This window comes from Odontesthes bonariensis, chromosome 11, assembly GCF_027942865.1.
Source record: "Odontesthes bonariensis isolate fOdoBon6 chromosome 11, fOdoBon6.hap1, whole genome shotgun sequence".
Lineage (NCBI taxonomy): Eukaryota > Metazoa > Chordata > Actinopteri > Atheriniformes > Atherinopsidae > Odontesthes > Odontesthes bonariensis.
The window spans coordinates 29,940,817-29,962,537 of record NC_134516.1 but is presented as its reverse complement, the minus strand read 5'-3'; the positions used below and the strand labels follow the sequence as shown (position 1 = coordinate 29,962,537).

Below are 21,721 nucleotides of genomic sequence, written 5' to 3'. Positions count from 1 at the left end.
CGGGAATGAGATCCTTCCCCAAGTGGAGGAGTTCAAGTATCTCGGGGTCTTGTTCACGAGTGAGGGACGAATGGAGCAGGAGATTGACAGACGGATCGGTGCGGCGTCTGCAGTGATGCGGGCTCTGCACCGGCCCGTCGTGGTGAAGAAGGAGCTGAGCCAGAAGGCGAAGCTCTCGATTTACCGGTCAATCTATGTTCCTACCCTCACCTATGGTCACGAGCTGTGGGTAGTGACCGAAAGAACGAGATCGCGAATACAAGCGGCCGAAATGAGTTTCCTCCGCAGGGTGTCTGGGCTCTCCCTTAGAGATAGGGTGAGAAGCTCGGTCATCCGGGAGGGGCTCGGAGTAGAACCGCTGCTCCTCCGCATCGAGATGAGTCAGATGAGGTGGCTCGGGCATCTAGTGAGAATGCCTCCTGGACGCCTCCCTGGTGAGGTGTTCCGGGCCCGTCCCACTGGGAGGAGGCCCCGGGGAAGACCCAGGACACGTTGGAGAGACTATGTCTCTCGGCTGGCCTGGGAACGCCTCGGGGTCCCCCCAGAAGAGCTGGAGGAAGTGGCCGGGGACAGGGACGTATGGGTCTCTTTGCTCAAGCTGCTGCCCCCGCGACCCGATCCCCGGACCAGCGGAAGATGATGGATGGATGGATGGATGGCACCTTTCATAGGCACTCAAGGGGGTTTATTCCTAGAAAGTAGCTAAAGAAAGCCAGGCTGTAGCCAGAAAGCGTCGCTTGAACTGACACCATCTCCCAATTAAGCCTCAAGTCGTTCCATGAAGCCAGCTCAGCTGCATCTCAGTGAGGCTAATCCAAGCGAGGCTTACATAGCCTGGCTAAGTGCGAGTGTACGAGGAACGTAAGAAGCCCTGACGAGTGGATGGTGGAAAAACAGAGATGGCAGAAAAGAAGAGCAAGACAAGAGCTTTTATTTTTTCGGCAGCTGAACAAATAATGCTTATGGAGCTGCATGAGGATTTTAAAAGTTCAGCACCAGAAATGGTAATACAGCTGTGATCAATAAAGCGAAGAAACGGCATGGCAAACACCTGCAGACAGACTAAATAAGTTATGAAAGTTTCATACCATTGACATTTATTTTACTGTCCTCATGTATTTATGCTCTCCTCTTTGTGTTATAATTTGTTTACATAAAGCATGCTGAATTGTCTCTGTATGAGATGTACAGCACAAATATACTGGCCCTGCTCACTTTATTAATAACCCAATAATCGACACGCATCATCATACTTTGTGACTATATTATCCCGTGTGTGTGACCCAGATATTAATTTTTCACTGTTACATCTCAACAGGAGCAATCTTAACAGCCAAAAGCGTACTTGGCAGCAAGTGAAGGTAAAGTACAGGAAAATATTTCAGAGTGGTAAGTAGCCTTTGAAGAAATGTGTTTGTCCAATAAAGAGAGCGCCAAACTAGATATGGAATACAAGAAACTGAAAATAAAAAAGATCAAGCTAGAGATTATGAAACTGGAGAGGGATGTTAGTATAAATTCAGATAAAGGAGAATTTCATGTTGTGAACTGTATTTAATTCTGTTTTCTCTCCACAGCTTGAGAAACATGTAATAATAATTAAACAATTCAACACAACTTGAACTCAAACTTGTCATTATTGTACGGTTCATGCAACGTGTTAGAAATGTGTTTTATACATTTATATTCACAGTGGGGTGCCATGACCTAAACGTGTGGAAAGTTATAAATCATCTCTGTCCATTTAGCCTTCTTACACTTGCTCTGACTTAAACTGCTACTGTGTCAATGCTAAATTATGAAAAGAAGTTCTAACTCAAAGGTCCCAACAATAAGGATCAAAGGAAATATGTGTCCCTGTACAGGTCCCTCACTGTGTCAGGAGAAACTGAGTCCTTTCAGGCACTAGAACCTGCAGGGACTCAACGAAGAAAAGACTTGAGCCTGAAAAGTTGTCCACAAGACAAAACGTATAAAATATGAAGTATACTATTAATTTAAGATGGCTCTGTCAGAAGTCAGCCGTGGTGCCTGAGAACTTTAAGCAATGAACCTGTATTTAATTTGGCCAAAGGTCATTTCTATCTGTGCCCTTGTTTTAGCATGTGCATGTGCATGTGCATGTGCATGTGCATGTGCATGCCTCTTTCTGAACACAACACCCAGTGTGGACACATCATGGCTGGGACAGCAGCAGCAGCCACAAACACGTCCAAACTTTCTGTATTCAGCAGAAGTGGAATATAGCTGATGGAATATAGCTGATGGATCACTTTTTAAAGAAAGTCCACCAAAACTTTGGACACATTCTGAGTCTCCACAAAAGAAGAAGAAATGTTGTTGAAAAGTCATTTTGTCATTTTATCGAGGTCTCTCTGCTCTTTGTGCAACTTAGATATTCTACATCTGAAATGATTCTTTATAAAGTATTTTATTCAAATAAAACGATAACCTCTGATCTGAAGACAGCTGATTTAGTGCCGGTCACATGATCACATCATTTACAGGATTAAAAACATGTTAGATTTGTACAAAAGAGCCTCAGATTATCAACACTGATTATTTTAGATCTAAAGAAATGAACGATCACTTTTCTTTGTGGGACACGTTTCCATCAAAGTGTGAGACGATATGAATGAATGAATGAATGAATGAATGAGTTCAGAGTTGGTTCAAACAGCTCTTCAACATGTTGAACTCATCAGTTACAGAGGAGACGGAGAGTTCATTTAAGGGCTGTAAATCATCTTTAATGGTGCCACATGTGTTCAGTTTGTCTTTGTTACCATAACTGGACAAACACTGATGATCAGGACTGAATAAATGTTACTGATCCATGTTCAGTTCAGCTCTAATGTAACTCATATCTGCTGGAACTGTGACGGAAGGGGACTTTTCATTTATGGTGATATCGCCCTCTTGTGGTGTAAATATAAACTGCATGATGTCAGTTTAGCCTCCCGGACTGCAGAAACTCCATATTTTTACTGAACTGCCACAAAAAGGACAGATCTGTCAAAGATGAAGAAAATAAATGTGGACATATAAAGACTTTTCTCATCTTCTTGTTGAAGCTCCAACCTCCATCACATCATAAAGATCTCATCCATCCTTTCCCTGTTCCTGCTGCACACACCTGTTGTAGTATAAGCAGCAGGATATCAGAGTCTCCTGAGGTGACACCACAGTCTGTAATACAGATGTTGGTAAATTGTTCAGAACAACATACTCACACACACACGCACCAAATGAAGCACAAGCTGTGTTTGTGGAACCAACAGGAGGCCGTTGATGTCTGCAGTGATTTTAGTGGCATTAAGACTCGTTAGAGCGGAGTTATTGAATATTTCTGGAGCAGGTGTTGCAGCCGGCTGCACATGGAGACTAATGTTATTTTCCTGCTCCGAGGACAGCTTATTTGGATTCAAATGTTTATCTGATGGAGAGAGGTGTGATTTGATCTGGAACGACGCTTTATTTTGGAGGTATTTATTCAGCAAGTGCGAATCTGTCAATATGTGTCAAACTTTACCGAACCCTGTTGCTGTTGTTCTACCGCTGCCTCCATCTTTTAGTGTCCGCGTTAAAGCAATACGATGTAACTTCTCAAAAAGCCCATTATGGAGCTCCCCCTACAGGCTTGGAGGTAATGTACGGTTACACTGTCGTAAATACAACACCCTTTCGCTTTCACGTTTCACGTTTGTTGACGAACCGGCGAGGAGTCAGAAGGTGCAAGCTATGTCGACCGAGAAGGTAAGAGTAATCAAACCAAACAGCTGAAAACTTTCTACTGTATACACTTAAAAACATGGAGCCTCTTGTGTTTGTTCTTGTGGAAAACTTTCCTGTTAGCTGAAACATTTCAGAGTTCTCCTCAGACTGTATTCAGTGGGCATAAAGGTGTCTTTAACAGAGGGAACGAGGATTTATCTCTGTGCTTCACCCCGGCAGAAGCAGCCAGCGAGGGGGCGGGGCTTGTTCCAAACGCTCAGCTGCTCTCCCATTGGTTATTACTTATGACGTCAGAGACGGACAAAGTTCCTACTGGCTCCTGAAGCCGGTGTAGCGGAAGTGGTTCTGGAGGCAGCAGCGACACTTGTAATGTTCACAGCTTCTGTTTGACACCTCAGAGTTTATAAAACTCATACAACACTATCAGAACACATGGTCACCATAGGAACCTTTATAAGTTCAGGCTTTCTAAAGTAACGGGACACACACACATCAGTCCAATCCAGATGTTTTTCTCATCTTTTCATAGTTTCCTGTTTTGCCTTCATAACTCAGATGGAATCAGTCAGTGAAAAACACAGCAGGCTGTGAGAGAAAGTAAAGGTGTTCACCAGACCAACAAGCCTGAACCTGAGGGATGTATCACAGAAATTACTGAGCACATCATCAGACAGGAGAAGAAGAAGCCCATTTTCACTGATATCAGCATCAGACAGCAGACCTGGAGGTGCTTTTCTTTCTACAGCTGGCTTTCACTCCTCTGTGTCTTCTCTCCAGCCATCTTTGTCCCAACCATTGCATCTGTGGTGTTCAGCACATCTGCAGCATCAGGCCCGCTGGCTCCGTTCTGCTCGTCTTCTGCAGACGGAGCTTTTTCATGGCAGGAAACCATCCAGTGAGTCAGGATTCTGCAGGAACCACTGGAAGACTTTCACTTCCTCCTTCAGTCGAACGCTTCATCAAACTGACATCATGCAGTTCCTCTACTCGCCACCAGAGGGAGACACGTCTCCATCAATGCAGAGTCCCGCTCAGTATTACTGACAGTACTTCACAGCCACTGAGAGGACACATTTAAATCAGTAACATACAAAGAAATGATTTCTATATTTGAGCCAGGCTTCCACCTCCATATAAGACACAAACTGTGTCCTCATACAACAAGCAGCTCTCCTGTCTGAGCTTCACATCTTTACAGTTAGCATCAGCACACACAGCATGTTGGTGAAGATTCTCACTCATCCAGGTCATGGTAATCCTAAGAGCTCACATCCTCTGGCCTAAAAGGCCTCTAGCAAAGAGCCAGATAAGACCAGAGCCACCCACTCTCCAGATAAAGGGCCTTATGAACAATCAGTTAATATAAACATATTTGATGTTAAAGATGTTATAGAACATAACAGCGTTATAGAACACAAAAAATAATGCCAGAGTTACTTTGCTGAGTAACAAATTACTTTTACAATGTGGTAACTGAGTTACTAACTCTATTACTTTTTGGGAGCAGTAACTAGTAATTAAGCTAATTACTTTTTAAAAGTAACTAGACCAACACTGTTGAGTGGAGGATGTAAATGAACAAGTGGTTCACTTCAAGGCAAGTAAGAACATTCATCTTGAAAATCAACAGATATCAGCTTGCTGCACTTTTGCATGAAAGGATAACAAATCCAAGCCTGCAATTGTTATTAAGTTTTAAACAAGAGGCACAAGACTGAAGCGTTGGAACAGACAATTATAGCAGATAATAAAACACTTGTGATCTGTGGTGATTTCAACATGGACCTCTTAAAGGTACATACTCCTAAACAAACTTGTGATTTCTTGGCTGCGTTATACGGTAGAGGCTTGTATCCACTGATCACTAAGCCGAGCAGAGGAGCCACAGATAGTGCAACATTAACTGACAACATTTTTACACATTCCTTGGACATTGGTTTAAATAGTGGTTTGGTAATAAGTGATGTAAGTGATCATTTAGCTGTATTTGCAACATTTAATGATCAGCTACAGAGGAAGAAAACAGAAAAGCGTAGATATGAAAGGGTAAGGACTGTTAAAGCAATTAATGCTTCAGAAATGAGCTTTAAAACAAGAGTGGAATGAGTTTCATACAGATGAAGTAAACACTGCAGACAATTCATTCTTCAACTGTTATTTATCTCTCTATGATAAACACTGTCCAACAGGTTTATGTTCACATAAGCATAGTTATGCTGAGAAACCTCGGATAACAAAGGCATTAAAAAATGCATGTGAGAAGAAAAATAAACTTTATGGAGACTTCATCAAAACTAGAACAGAGGTTGCTGAGAAACGCGTAGATGCACAAAAACAGGCTGACCAACATGTTGAGGCAAGCAAAGAAGCAACATTATGATAAAATGTTACAAATAAATCAAAATAATATGAAGCGCCCATGGAACATCCTAAATAATGTAATGGTGAATAAGCCTTGATCACCAGATCAACCTAAGTGTTTCATAAAGGACAATAAGGTGTTTGGCAGTCTGACTGAAGCGGCTGATGAATGTAACTCAGTACAGCGGCTCGTGAATCCTCTGGTGCACGTTGAGCATCGTCATGCTCTTGAATTCCTTCCCGCAGTCGTCACATTTCATGAGGTCCCTCATTTCCACGAGGTTCTCCTGGTGCTCCTTCAGGGCGGACGGGTACTGGAAGTGTTTGCCGCAGTTTGAGCACCACACGGGTATCTTCAGCGACGACCCTTGTTGGTGGTCGGTGCCGCTCACTTCTGCTCTTGACTCTTTTCTCCAAAAGAAACGGGTGCTCTTCTTCTGGCAAATGGCGTAAATCTGGTGTCTTTTCAGCCGTGCATGTGTTTAAAATGCTTGTTGCAGTGGATGCAGTGATAGGGCCGATCGTCCGTGTGGCACTGTATGTGTCTGTTCAGTATTCTGACACAATCAAATGCTTTAGAGCAAACGGGGCACACTTTGAGGGCTTTCTATGCCACGTTTTGAACAGGTGCAGATGGGCTCTCCTCAGACGTCCCAGGAGGTGTTTCTAAATGAGCTTCCTTTGTGTCGCTGTCACAGTTCTGAGCGGCAGCGCCTGCCAGAATCTGCTCCAGCGTCTTGCTCTGCAGTGTGTCCTTAAAACATCTGAGGAAACTGGACAAGTGGAGGACAAAAGAAGAAGTGTCAGACCTAAAAAACTATCTACAGAAGATGAACAATATCTGAAAGTGATGTCCTTAAGAAAGAGGAAAAAATCCAGCAAAGACCTGACACAGGAGCTGAGAGATGCATCTGGACCTTCAGCTGATCCATCGGCTGTTGGCCCGAGCCTCATCAGAGATGGGCTCCATGGAAGGGTGGCTGTCAGGAAGCCGTTCTTAAGGAAGGGAAACAGTAAGCGTTGTTTCTAAGTGCTTGTTAAAATGACTATTTTAGATACTAATTATTGTTTTTTAGGCGATGTGAAAACCGTTTGCTGTGACTTTCAAATCTGCTTCAAAAACTGGACGTGTTTCTTCAGATAAACTCCTGACCAACTGTGAAAGAGCAGTGAAAATGTCTGGCCTGTAGAAACTTTGTGATGTCATACAAGATCAGAGATGACATCGATTGTGATGTCACTACAGTGATGACATCACAGCTTTGTGAAGGCTTCTGTTCTGTCTCTTCTGGTCTGTGGTTCCAACCACAGATTCTGGATGGAAGTGAAGTCCGGATTCCAGAATGTTGATTTGTGTTCTCTGTTAATCTCAGGACGACTTCAGCTGATTACTTCCTGTCACTGTCACGTTGGAAGGTCCACTTCTGCCAGTTTTTCAGCAGCCACTATCATGTTTTCCACCAGCAGTGTTTCCCAAGACAGAATAATGTCAGTTATTTTTTTAAATCTGACAGGTTGATTTTAGGAGGAGCACCAATAAGCCAAACAGCGTCTCCATCCCAGGAGAAGAGGTGGCTGAGGAACACCTGGGAGTTTACCTGTTGCATATCTCTTATAAGTCTGTGGTGCAGAGTGCCATCTTTCTTCAGCACCATCTGCTGTGGCAGCAGCATCAGAGCCAGCGGCTCAAAGAAACTGAGCAAACTGCTAAAGAAGGCTGGCTCTGACCTGGGGACTGCTCTGGAGCTGTGTTTGATGAGCACTAACTTCTTTTTTTTTTTTTTTTTTTCCTTGTCCTGTCCAGCATTACGGCAGCAGAATTGTAATCTGAATACCGTTTATGCCAAACACATTTGCTATACCAAGGGAAGCTTTATGAATGTAAAGCTCCCATTGATGCCACTCAACTCCTTATTTATTTATTTATTTTTGTTACAATACTTAACATGATGTGATAGTGTGATAGTGCCGAACCGGACCGGGGGACAGAGAGAGAGGGAGAGCGAAGAAGGGAAAAAAAGGAACAGAAATATGAAGAGACAAACATAGAAAACAATGAAAAATCAGACAACCAGCTGCTACACCTGTAAAAACAAAACTGAAGACAATCCAATAACTTTGTGGGGAATCCAGCCTTAAAGGAACCAGGAGCACCTGTAAGCAGACAAGCAGAGAACAAACACACAAACAAAAAAGCACAAGCAGCAGCAATCACATGGCAACCTTCCATCAAGGAATCGAATCCTGTTCCTCCGCTTGACAGGCGGATTCTAACCTTTGACCAGCGAATTGTCAAGCATTTGCATGACTGATAGAGTAAATTGACTGAGGAAGGGGTTCCATGGTGTAAAGGTCAGCACTCTGGACTCTGAATCCAGTGATCTGAGTTCAAATCTCGGTGGAACCTTCAGGTATGTGCTTTCATGGTTGTGTTCTGGAAAGAAGATGAGTTGAGTAGACCAGTCAGTTGTGAAATGACACCAGATTGCACGATTGATCAATTCCAGCTGAGAGGATCTGTGGTATGTGATGTCACACCTCTGTGTTGCTAGTTGAATCTTTTTTGGTTTCTTCTTGCACATTCATTTACGATGCTTCTATTTATCCATGCTCTCCCAGAGGAGTGTGTTACATGGAAACATTACTTGCTCCTCTTTTATTTATTTCATCCTTGAGTGAAGATGTATGACTGCACGTTAATGATAGCAACATCAACATATTCATAATTATGGATAGGAGGGGAGCTTCATCTGCTTTTCTTGACATGTAAAGTCAATTTTTTCAGGTTTTAAAAAGATTTTCCGATGCTGTGGTTTGAAACAGACTTTGGCGAATCCCTAGCTGCTGAGCGAAAATGGCAGCTTTTATGAGTATTAAAGGAGACATATTTTACCTCTTTAAACAAGTTAGAATTGGTCTATGGCACTGATGCCATGGTAACGGCCCGCGGGCTGGAACCGGCCCGAATGGACATCACAACCGGCCCGGTTACATCAGTGGTTGAGAAGTTTTTTTTTTTTTCTTAAATAAATAATGCAAGAAAACACACTATAAATAAATCTAGCCAAGACTTTTGAAGGTTGAACCTTGTAAACAAAAGTGTTGGCTGCATAAAAGTAAAAATGCAGTCAGAAATGTTTTGTTGTTTTCACAAAAACTCTAAAAAAGTTTTGTAACTCCAGGCAGTGTCTCTGAGAGTTGAATACTAATTAGATGGGTGTGTAACACCCCTGATTCCCCCCACCCCCCTGTCACTCTCCATGTGATAATTGTCTGTCACTGGCAGGACATTGCTGCCTTCCCCCACATGCTGGCTGAATGGGGCGTGTTCTAACCTGTGAATAGCCACTCAATCACCTGGTACTTTACATGTGAATAGCAATAGGTGTGGCCTAGGAAGCTGCTGCAGTCTGCGACTACAGAAAATCCAAAGATTTCTGTTCACTCTCTTTAAAAAGGGCCAGCTATATAATTTATTTTTAAAATATATATATTTGAAAACTAGAAGTTTCAAGGTTTTTAATGGTGTCACTTATATGTTTGAATGACAAAAACTCACAGAGTTACAGATGTGTTTTTGGAGATGTGTCAAAAATGCCCACCGGTGGGCATTAGACCCCAGAGTGTTAATGGTTTTAAGTATAATATTCATTTAATTAATTTCCACGTAATCCAACAGTTTGTCCCTCGCTCGTGCCGGTCTCAGTACCTTGGACAGAGACCAGTGCACGCGCTGCAACAGAGACCGGCAGCGCGTGCACTGTCCAAGGTACTGACTGACGAGTCGCGCGACATCAGTCAGGAAGGATGTTGTCTAAAAAGCGGAAGGTTGACTCTGAATGTAGAATCTTTCAGGAGAGATGGAAAGAAAAGTATTTCTTTTGGGAAGTGAGGGGCAAACCAGTGTGTTTAATTAGTTCGCAACAATTGGCTGTGCCAAAGGAGTACAATATCAGACGACATTACGAGACCCATCAGGAGAAGTACAACGACTACACAGGGCAACGTAGGACACAAAAGCTAAACGAGCTAGCCTCATCCCTCCAAAAACAGCAAGCGGCTTTCTCGAAATGCCGAGAGACAAGGTTATAAATGAAGGTTCGTTTTAATTGTATATCTTCTCAAATTCTTATTTTTACGTTAACTGCAGCTGTTTTCGAATGGGGATTTCTGTCTCGGCGCGCCTCCGTTAAGTTCTGATGGCATTGCCCCTGGCAACCAACAGCGTCTCCTGCCAACATGGCCGACCATGACTCCTCATTCTCAATACTAACTTAACATTTTATTTCATGTTTATGGGCAGTGAAGGCGAGCTATGTCATCGCATGGGAGATAGCCAAAGCTTCCAAGCCTTTCTCTGAGGGCGAATTCGTGAGGACGTGCATGATAAAGGCAGCCGAGCTAGTGTGTCCAGAAAATCGACAAGCTCTCGCGAACATCAGCTTATCCTGACCTAAAGTGACCGAGAGAGTGGAAGAGCTCTCCAGCGACTTGCATAGCCAACTTAAAGAAAAGATTAAATCCTTCGTCGCGTTCTCCATTGCTCTTGACGAAAGCACTGATGTGACTGATACGGATCAGTTGGCGATATTTATTTGCGGAGTGGATGCTGCCTTGAATGTCACGGAGGAGTTTGTTTCCGTGGTACCCATGACAGACACGACTACAGCTAACGACGTGTTTGTTAGCCTTGTCGGGGCCCTTGACAATCTGGAGGTGGACTGGAGTCGCGCTGTCAGTGTGGCTACGGATGGTGCACCTTCCATGGTAGGAAGACAGGCCGGAGTGGTCGTCAAGTTGAGAGAAAAGGTACGAGAGGCTAACCCAGACCAGGTATTCTGGAACTTTCACTGCATTTTACACCAAGAGGCGTTGTGCAGCAAAAGTCTGAAGTTAACTTTTCGCAACCCTGAGTCAATAATGTTGTTGTCGGCAGGATTTGAACCTATGCAGGGAGACCCCAATGGATTTCAAATCCATCGCCTTAACCTATGGGCCACGACAACAACGACATACATTAGTGTTCACCTTTGACATTCAACGGTTACAAATCATCATTTTCATGAAGGACTTCAACTCCTGAGACAGACCTAAGTTATGGCGATCAAGAAAAAGCTTTTTTGTTTGTTTGTTAGAAATGGTCAATCTTTCAGCAGAAATTTGGATTGGAAAATAATAATTTCTTTCAATATCTGCAAATCAGGGACTATATACGTAGGCATTTGGAGGATTTTCAGACTGAACCCAAAACATTAATAGATGAGTGTCTGGAATTGCCAGTAAATGAACCAAAATTGATAACACGTATCTATAATAATCTCCTGTCATTAAGTCCTCCCCCTGCCCATACACATAGACACAAATGGGAGAAAGAATTTGGCAAACCGATCTCAGAGGATCTATGGGACAGTGCTCTTGAGAAGATCAACACCTGCTCACACAGTGCAAGACATTGCCTTATTCAATTTAAAATTATACACATGCTCCACTTCTCAAAGGAAAAATTACATAAAATATATCCAGAAGTATCACCTGTGTGTGATAAATGCAAGTCTTCCGTTGCAACCCATCTTCATAGTTATGTACTATGCCCTAAGATTTCCTCTTTCTGGTCTGGGGTTTTTAACATAATGTCCGAGGTTATGAAATTTGTGATAAAGCCAGAAACCATTCTTATTATTCTTGTGGTGTCTGAAACCTTTAAAAAATTAAACAAAACACGACAATGTTTTATTTCATATGGTCTTATAATAGCAAAGAAAAAGATCCTTATGTCATGGAAGAGTGTGAACACACCAACAGCTAAGATGTGGCTAGGGGAATTAACTAATACACTCCACTTGGAAAGAATTCGATATGTTCTAAAAGACAGACTCCAACATTTCGACGCAACTTGGCAACCTCTCATACAGTACCTTGCTAATGCTAACCCAACTTGATACCTGATCTCCTATAAGCATAGCAGGGTTCTTGTGATATTTTCCTTGCGGGTCTTCTCCACAGGGTGGGGGGGTGTTTTTTTTTTTTTTTTTGTCAACCTGTTTCTGTTGTCTCTGTTTAAGCGTTCTGTAATGAATGTTTGTTTGTATCCTTGTATTATAAAAGCTCAATAAAAATACATGGAAAAAAATAAAAAAGAAATGGTCAATCTTTCAAAATGGGTCAGAGGAAAGAGCTGTGTCTTCAGAGATCAGTCTGTGGAAGAGTTCATGTTATCAACATGTGATCATGCCTTTGTTTTGTTTAATCAAATGGTCCAAGGAACTTGTGCTTCTTTCCGGGGTTAACTTTAAGCAACCCTGAGTCAATAATGTTATCGTTGTCTGCAGGACTCGAACCTGCGCGGGGAGACCCCAATGGATTTCTAATCTATCGCCTTAACCTCTCGGCGACGACAACGACATACACTCGTGTTCACCTTTGACATTCAACGGTTACAAATCATCATTTTCATGAAGGACTTCAACTCCTGAGACAGACCTAAGTTATGGCGATCAAGAAAAAGCTTTTTTGTTTGTTTGTTAGAAATGGTCAATCTTTCAAAATGGGTCAGAGGAAGGAGCTGTCTCTTCAGAGATCAATCTGTGCAGGAGTTCATGTGATCAAAGACACGTCTGCCCTCTGTTTTGTTTCATCAAATGATCAAAGGAACTTGTGCTTCTTTCCAGGTTAACTTTTCGCAACCCTGAGTCAATAATGTTATCGTTGTCCGCAGGACTCAAACCTACGCGGGGAGACCCCAATGGATTTCTAATCCATCGCCTTAACCTCTCGGCCACGACAACGACATACATGTCTGTTCATCTTTGACATTCAACGGTTACAAATCATCATTTTCATGAAGGACTTCAACTCCTGAGACAGACCTAAGTTATGGCGATCAAGAAAAAGCTTTTTTGTTTGTTTGTTAGAAATGGTCAATCTTTCAAAATATGTGAGAGGAAGGAGTTGTGTCTTCAGAGATCAATCTGTGCAGGGGTGCGTTGCACAAAAGCAGGATTTAGACATCCAGGATGAATTACTTAGCCAGGTTCAAGGAATCCAAAACATGGGCGCCCAGGCTTAGTTGGTTGCACAAAGGCCAATCCAGGATGAGCAGACACGGATTCATTAAGCCAGCTGAAAGCGATCCTGGATAAGTGCTGCACACGGCTTTCTTAAATGGACCCCACGATCGATCATAGATTCACTGATTCACCATGGCAACAAGGGCGGCGTATCTCTCCCCAGCGGAGCAATAATTATTAATGGAAGCATTTGAAGAGGTGACGGAGAAAATAAAACTAAAAGGAAATACTGCCACAGTTAAAAAACAAAGGGAGCAAGCGTGGCAAACCATTGCTGACCTCCTGAATGCGTAAGTAGTGCACAAATCACACTCACCACTCCACTGAAATTATCACAATTAGGCAGTGTTCGAACTACGGGGGACTCGGGGGATCCGAGACCCCCTGAAACTGACAAGAGACCCCCCTGAAAACACAATTTGGGAAATGTTGGGGGGTCTCCAAAATATTGGCAAAATGTGATTTCCCCTGATGAGTTATGATTGCAGACGTGTGTGTGTAATTGGCATAAAGCTGTGCTGTCCGCCGCGTATGATTCTGTATAGCTTCTCATGTGTTTTCGAGATCCGCGCTCTGAGTCAAGTGCAAGCAAGCAACCAAAATGGACATGGCAGCAACTTTTTATTAAGAATGTGCCTGCCCACACATTGTCTGTACTGTTTTAGCAGTGAAATAAAAAACGCAATTAAAGGACTTGCAAGCATCTTCATCTCCTTCCCTGGGCATAGAAGACTCTGTGACATCAAGTTCTATAGGATTGCAGGTAAGAATTTTTTTTTTTTTAAATTACAGTTACAATTACAATGTTAACATTCAGAGTAAGATACTCATTGCATCGTATTACAGGTTTCCCCATTGTCATTGGTGCAGTGGACTGCACACACATCAAAATAAAATCCCTCTCAGGTGGCCATGAGGGGGATTTTGTGAAAAGGAAAAACTTCCACAGCATCAATGTACAGGTGAACATGACTTTTGATAAAGTTAATTAATGAACACTGTACATTGCCTGTGATGTGCATTAATTGGTTTAGCATCTTATCATTTCAGATGGTCTGCAATGCTGACTATTTGATCAGTAATGTTGTGGCAAAGTGGCCCGGCTCGGTCCACGACTCCCGAGTGTTTCGGAACTCAGAGATCTATCGGCGCCTATCACAAGGTGAGCCACAGAACCTCTATTGATAACCACTTTTAACATCATGGCTGTGTTACGAATGTCACTACTTATGAGGTTGTGATGGTAACATTTTGTATTCACAGGTGAATTCCTGGGTGTATTGCTGGGTGACAGAGGGTATGCCTGCCAGCCTTTTCTGCTCACTCCATTTGCAGACCCTCTGGAGAAACATCTGGCATACAACCATGCCCATGCCAGAACAAGGGCCCGGATAGAAATGACATTTGGCCTACTGAAGGCACGCTTTCAGTGTCTGACCCACCTGAGAGTCAGCCCAGACAGGGCATGTGATATCATTGTGGCCTGTGCTGTCCTCCACAATGTGGCCTGCCTGAGAAAGGAGAGGAACCCAGAGTGCCAGCTCTCATAGACCGGGACAATCCTGCCATCTTCCCGGATGACGACTGTGGCCGGCTGGTCAGAGACCAATATGTGTTAAATTATTGTAATTAATATGCATGTTGATTTAAGTTGGGCCTGCAATGGCAGAGGAATTTTTGTGCTGTATAGGCAAGGCAATTTTATTTGTATTACCATTTTTACAAACAGTTTGTCTCAAACTGCATGCTTTGATTCTGTGCTTTTTGTCTTGTAGAGCACTGTGTGACTTCAGTTTTGAAAGGAGTTGATGGTTTACTTGCTTTGATTCATCCTTGTTCAATAAAGGAACATCATGGTACTCTCTAATGTGTATTTATATTTATATGGTGATGTACTTTATGTGTAGTCTGTGGGAAACTATATTATCTGGTGGTTCATCTAAAATCATCAGTTATCTAAAATGATTGTAATTAATGATCACAAATGTTTCAATAATGATAGTAGGTATAGTTAAATGTTTTAACAATATGTTCTAGGCAGTGGAATAAATATTGGTTTCCATTTGTGGCGACCGCTGACTGAGCTAAGGAATGAGATTAAATAGATCCTGGAACTTAGCCTGGTCTGGAGCAGGCTAGCTTCACAGAATAAATCTCCATGGTAACTTAGGTCTGAACATATCCCACTTCCTTTATCCTACTTTTTTGCAACCGGATCACGGATAAATTGATCCAGGATAGCCAACATATCCCGGCTTAATCCCTTATCCTACTTTTGTGCAACGGGCCCCAGGTGAACAGCTGGGCCCCACACTTTGAGAAGCACTGATTACAGCCATGAGATGAAGTGCCTCCAAGTACAGACTGTTTTGGAAGCCCAGCACTCCTGAAGCACTCCTGAAAACAGTTATGGCACCATGTTGATGTACATAATAACATCTTAAGGCACTGCTAGGATTTGAACCCAGGATCTCCTGTTTACTAGACAGGCACTTTGACCAACTAAGCCACAGCACCACATGGTTCATAAAACTGATGAAAGAATAAAGAGCAGGAACTGGATCCATTTCAGAAGTTGTTTGTAATTCTGTACCTCAAGAATAGTTAAAGCCATGAGTAGAAGTGCCTCCAATTGGTTCAAAACTTCATCATATTTTCCAGATATTGTTGGGTTTTCAACTCAGAGCCTGGTGTTCATGAGGAAGTCACTTTCACCAGTTACAGCCAGATCTCATGAAGCGGTGTACTTATTACATGCCAACTGTGTTTTTACAAGGCTTTTTTATGCTTTTGCGTATTATTTTCCGCTACATATTTCAAGGAAATGACGTCCTGCCCTCAGCTTTTACTCTAACTCTGACTATTTCACGGTTTGTACGTTCATTTTGATGTTATGTAGTGTGACAGGAGGAGAACCTCCACCGTACTGTACCCTAACCATTTGACTTGTTATGTGAACGGAGGAAAATTACACTCTGAAAGTATAAAAAAGGCATAAATGAGACTTTAAAAGCTGTGTGCTATTTATACGCACTTTCATTAAGTGGACCATTGAAAAGCTGATAATAAATCCTACAGGCACTGTTAACATTTGAACCCAGGATCTTCTGTTTAGTAGACAGGCACTTTGACCAACTTAGCCACAGCGCCACATGGTTCATAAAACTGATGAAAGAATAAAGAGCAGGAACTGGATCCACCTCAGGAAGTGGTTTTTGTGATTCTGTACCTCAAGAATAGTTAAAGCCATGAGTAGAAGTGCCTCCAATTGGTTTAAAACTTCATCATATTTTGCAGATATTGTTGGGTTTTCAACTCAGACCCTGGTGTTCATGAGGAAGTCACTTTCACCAGTTACAGCCAGATCTCATGAAGTGGTGTACTTATTACACGCCAACTCATTTACTGTGTTTTTACAAGGCTTTTTTATGCTTTTGCGTATTATTTTCCACTACATATTTCAAGGAAATGACGTCCTGCCCTCAGCTTTTACTCTAACTCTGACTATTTCACGGTTTGTACGTTCATTTTGATGTTATGTAGTGTGACAGGAGGAGAACCTCCACCGTACTGTACCCTAACCATTTGACGTGTTATGTGAACAGAGGAAAATTACACTCTGAAAGCATAAAATAGGCATAAATGAGACTTTAAAAGCTGTGTGCTATTTATACGCACTTTCATTAAGTGGACCAGTGAAAAGCATTTAATAGAAAGCTGATAATAAATCCTACAGACACTGCTGGGATTTGAACCCAGGATCTCCTGTTTACTAGACAGGCACTTTGACCAACTAAGCCACAGCGCCACATGGTTCATAAAACTGATGAATGAATAAAGAGCAGGAACTGGATCCACCTCAGGAAATGAGCTCCTGAGACTCTCCCAAAACTAACTGGGACTTCTAAAAAACATTTTTATCAAGTCTGACCAAAGAACAGACCCATAATAACCATGATGCTCATTTAAAGGTCCATCATTTGATGAAGAGCAACAATGCAAACCATTCAGTTGAACCCTACTAATAACCAGTTTCTCATGCTAAGTCATAGCTAGCTATGAAGGCCCACAGGCACTGCTGGGATTTGAACCCAGGATCTCCTGTTTACTAGACAGGCACTTTGGCCAACTAAGCCACAGCACCACATGGTCCATAAAACTGATGAAGGAATAAAGAGCAGGAACTGAAACCCAGTTCAGAAGTCTAGAAGTTTTGGAAGTCCTGAGGGGTGTTCCATGAAGCTGGATTCGCAGAAAGCCTGGCTTTTCTCGATAGTTCTGGCTAATCTAAGAGAGAGTTCCGCTCCACCAACGTGGCTCTTTTCTTTCAGTTGCTCTTTCCAGCTCTCTGCCTCTTTCAGAACTGACTGATATTCACTTTCTGCTGCTGCTGCTTTCAGAGTTTCACACAATCCTGCAGTGACTCGGTTGCACTGCTTGAGCTCCTGCTCACACTTTTGACGGAGATGACGCTCACACGTCAAACAGTTTTGCACCTTCTTTAGTTTTTCCTCAGTCATGGAGCAGCCGCTCTCTGCTGCCACTCTTCTGTCTTTTTCTCCTGTCAGAAAGAAATGTTTCTTCAGCAGCTTTGTCCTCAGAATATCCATCCCATGCTATAAATAGCTGATCTTGTCATTCTTCTGTCGGTAAGAGTTCTGTCATTTCTCTGATCCATAATCTCGGTCGGCAGCAGAGGCGTTAGAGGGAATCCCCTCGGTTTGTGAAACTGGAAACTTCCACTTGACTGGAGGAACTACGGAGGCCTGGAGATGATCCTGCAGGAGCTGGACATCCTCTGAGTGAGGAGTCCCAGCTGCAGCAGAGACCTGGGGTTGTTCTTTTTCCAACAGTTGCTGGGTTCCTCATAACTTTCCTTACTGCCAAAAGTAATGGGACACGTGTAGAAACCCTCGGGCAAATCGTCGTCTGCCATGTCACACCACTGAAGTGGAGGAGATGGTTTCTTGGTTTGACTCATTTTGCTTGTTGTTTTTAAGAACTTAAAATCCAAATGACTTTTTAAGATAGTAAGTAAGCGTTGTTTCTAAGTGCTTGTTAAAATGATTATTTAAGATTGTAATTAAGTGTTTTTAGGCGATGTGAAAACCGTTTGCTGTGACTTTCAAATCTGCTTCAAAACCTGGACGTGTTTCTTCAGATAAACTCCTGACCAACTGTGAAAAAGCAGTGAAAATGTCTGGCCTGTAGAAACTTTGTGATGTCAAACAAGATCAGAGATGACATGGATTGTGATGTCACTACAGTGATGACATCACAGCTTTGTGAAGGCTTCTGTTCTGTCTCTTCTGGTCTGTGGTTCCAACCACAGATTCTGGATGGAACTGAAGTCCGGATTCCAGAATGTTGATTTGTGTTCTCTGTTAATCTCTGGACGACTTCAGCTGATTACTTCCTGTCACTGTCACGTTGGAAGGTCCACTTCTGCCAGTTTTTCAGCAGCCAGTATCATGTTTTCCACCAGCAGTGTTTTCCAAGACAGAATAATGTCAGTTTGTTTAAAATGTTGCCAAAATAAACTATTACAATTACAACAAATATCATCTCAGGTCACTTCAGTAATAAAGTCCAATTCAGGCCAATTGGAGTTTAATTCATTGTAATTATAATCCAATTCATTCAATTCAGAATGAATCCAATTCATTCATACAGAGCAATTCAAAAACTATTTCCTAGCTAACCAACAGATGGCACCGAACTTGCACTATTTCTAATTAGATAGAACTTTTTAATAGTTCTAAGATCATATCTTTCTGGTTTTATTTGCATTTTACAAAGAGTCCCGAGTAATTATGAAAGTGGGGTTTTAATTAGAAGAAAAAGCCTCAAAATAAAGTGATTTTTAGGAGTATGCAGGGATTCATTTCCATCTAATGAACAGCTCAGTTATATTAAACAGTGGGCCGTGTGAGCAGCAATCAGGGGAGTAAGGAGTTCACAGATCATAGACAGAGGCAACCGTCCAACTATTCAAAGCTTTTAAAATGAGTAATAAAATCTGACAGGTAACCAGGGAAGGAAGTCCTTTAATCCTGGAAATATTCTCCAGGTGATAGTCGGCTGACTTCCTAACTGACCTGATCTGGCTGCTGAAGTTCAGCTCTGAGTCCATAATAACACCCAGATTCCTGCTTGGTTTGTGCTTTTTAACATCACAGCCTGAAGCTGGGCTCAGATTTTTAACAGCTGACAATGACCTCTGTTTTCTCTTTGTTTAGCTGCAGGAAGTTCTGGATCATCCGGTTGGTTATTTGTTGGAGGCTCTTTGCTGGGCCAGTTATTCCTCTGTGCCAGCAGCTGAGCACCAGTTCTGCCAAAACTAACAGGAAACATCATCCTGCACCGCTGGATTATCAACAAGTAACACTGACCAAGTCAGGAGATTAAAAAGGATGCAGAGGATAGTCAACCATCTCCTAAACACGGGACTTGTGTTTGACACCAGTCTTTGAACTGCTGTGAGACCGTTGTTTCCTTCATTCGTTTTTCACCTTTTTTTCCAAAACTACTTGGTTGAAAGGTGTAAAACATTAAAAGTACTGGGTTAAAGTTAGAAAAGCATCATGTTTAGGAAATAAAATACACTTTTGAGGGAAAAACTTGGCCAATAAGACCAGGAGCTCCTGACCTGTCTCATACATTTCAGTAAGACCTCGGGAAATTGTACCAAAAAGGGCAAAACATGTCTCCTTTAAAGGACCAATAAGAGCTACATCTCAGACTCTACAGGCCTCAGTTAACTTATTAAATGTGTCAGTGGGTCGGTGTGAAAACTCAACATCTAGGATGTTATTTCCAGCTTCTACGTTTAACTGAAATAGAAAATCTGAGAATTGCGACAATTTGGGTAGAGCTATTTTACGACAGTAAAATATTTGGCAGTGACTAAGTGCCTTTAGCACAGACAGGAGGGTGGAGGCCAGAGGAGACAATGAGGCTGATACCAGAGCAACCAGATGAGCCTCCAGCGTCCACCTGTCCTGATAGTCCCTCACAAGCAGCTGTCTGTTGTTAGCACGTTAAGCTTTGATTGGTCTGGGCTGGTCTGTGGCATTATTTATAAACCTTCACCCTCGCTGTTTCCTCTCATAGCTTGTTTTCACCATGACAGCTGCTGGGTTCTTCCTGAGGTATAAGCACAAGCTGCCTTTTACAGTTTTTGATTGATTGGAAACATGAGTTAATATTGCATTCTTCCTCTTTGTTGTACATGATTTCAGGGTTTCCCTCTTTGCCTTGTTGACTGCAGCTACATGGGGTTTTCCCACTAAAGGTGTGCTATCATCTGTTGTGGTAAAACATTACATGCTTGCTTGAATCCGCTTCTGCTAAACTTCTTCTCATGCACCCAGGTTCAAAATCAGCAGGCCAGAGCAGCAGCGGCACAAGAGCTGCAGGTAATTTTGGCTCTTACCAGGGAGCAGCCGCTGGCCGCCCGGTGACCGTGCCCAACACTGCTTCCAGTGACGTTTATATGGCGACACCTGTGCTATCCTCTGGTGTAAGTCAACCTGTTCTTCAGGCAGACCCAAGACTCAGCGGCTATGGCTCATTTGTGCCAACGCAACTGGTTGTCCAAGCTCCCGGTTTTGTCCAAGCTCCCGGTTTTGTCCAAGCTCCCGGTTTTGTCCAAGCTCCCGGTTTTGTCCAAGCTCCCGGTTTTGTCCAAGCTCCCGGTTTTGTCCAAGCTCCCGGCTTTGTCCAAGCTCCCGGCTTTGTCCAAGCTCCTGGCTTTGTCCAAGGTGCTCTTCAGGCAGACCCAAGATTCAGCAGCTCTGGCTCCGTTGTGCCCGTGCAAATGGCTGTGCAAGCTTCTGGTGTCCCACAGGCTGTTCAGACGGGTCCAGCATTGAGCAGCTTGAGCTCTGGCCTGCCTGCAACAGGATATTCTACTGTCACTTATGTGCCTGACGTAGGATCTGACGCTGGCGCTCTGCAACCTGGAGCTGCCCAATCTGGACCACAAGGTAAATCTTCTGCTTGGAGTGTAGATGGCCCAAAATATGTTTGGAAGCCTAAAGGTGTCTGTGTTTTCATGTAGTCACTAGCAAATCTTGCTTAGTTAAGAATATGTTAAGACTCTGTGCTTTCAGAACTTCTGCTGTGAAAAGGACTAATTGTGAAATGTCTCCACACAGAAACCCAGTGGGCTATTGCTCCCTCAGTCTTTGAGGATGCGTCAGCCCAAGCCCTCAGCCTCACTGACGTTCTCCCTGCAGCCCCTCTGTCACCACCTGTCCCTGTCCTCCAGTCAGGGGAGACCTCCAGTGTCACCAAGGAAGCTGAACTCGGGAATTACCAGCAGCAGACGGAGGAATTCGGCTACCCGGAGGACCGCCAAAGGTCTGGACCGGGATCTGCAACCGTACTGGTGCCACGCTTTGGTGTGGGTGGATCTCCTAACTTTGACTACAGGCTTTTGTATGGCTTGTACCCCTCTGGAACCTACAGCACCTTCAGCCAGCAGCATGAGAAGGGCAAAGACTACTTTCAGGACGTCCACTACTTGAAGGAGCATATTACTGACAGCCATGGTT

At 43.0% G+C, this 21,721-nt stretch overlaps 4 non-coding genes across 4 annotated transcripts; all 4 read right to left on the bottom strand.

The window, feature by feature from the left end:
* Nucleotides 1–11,020: 11,020 nt before the first annotated feature.
* On the bottom strand, nt 11,021–11,102 carry trnas-uga (transfer RNA serine (anticodon UGA)). The gene has a single exon. It is a non-coding gene; the product is annotated as a tRNA-Ser (tRNA).
* Nucleotides 11,103–15,606: 4,504 nt separating this feature from the next.
* Nucleotides 15,607–15,680, bottom strand: trnat-agu (transfer RNA threonine (anticodon AGU)). The gene has a single exon. It is a non-coding gene; the product is annotated as a tRNA-Thr (tRNA).
* Nucleotides 15,681–16,897: 1,217 nt separating this feature from the next.
* Nucleotides 16,898–16,971, bottom strand: trnat-agu (transfer RNA threonine (anticodon AGU)). The gene has a single exon. It is a non-coding gene; the product is annotated as a tRNA-Thr (tRNA).
* A 262-nt stretch (nt 16,972–17,233) lies between these two features.
* trnat-agu (transfer RNA threonine (anticodon AGU)) lies at nt 17,234–17,307 on the bottom strand. Its single transcript has one exon. It is a non-coding gene; the product is annotated as a tRNA-Thr (tRNA).
* Between the last annotated feature and the right edge of the window lie 4,414 nt (nt 17,308–21,721).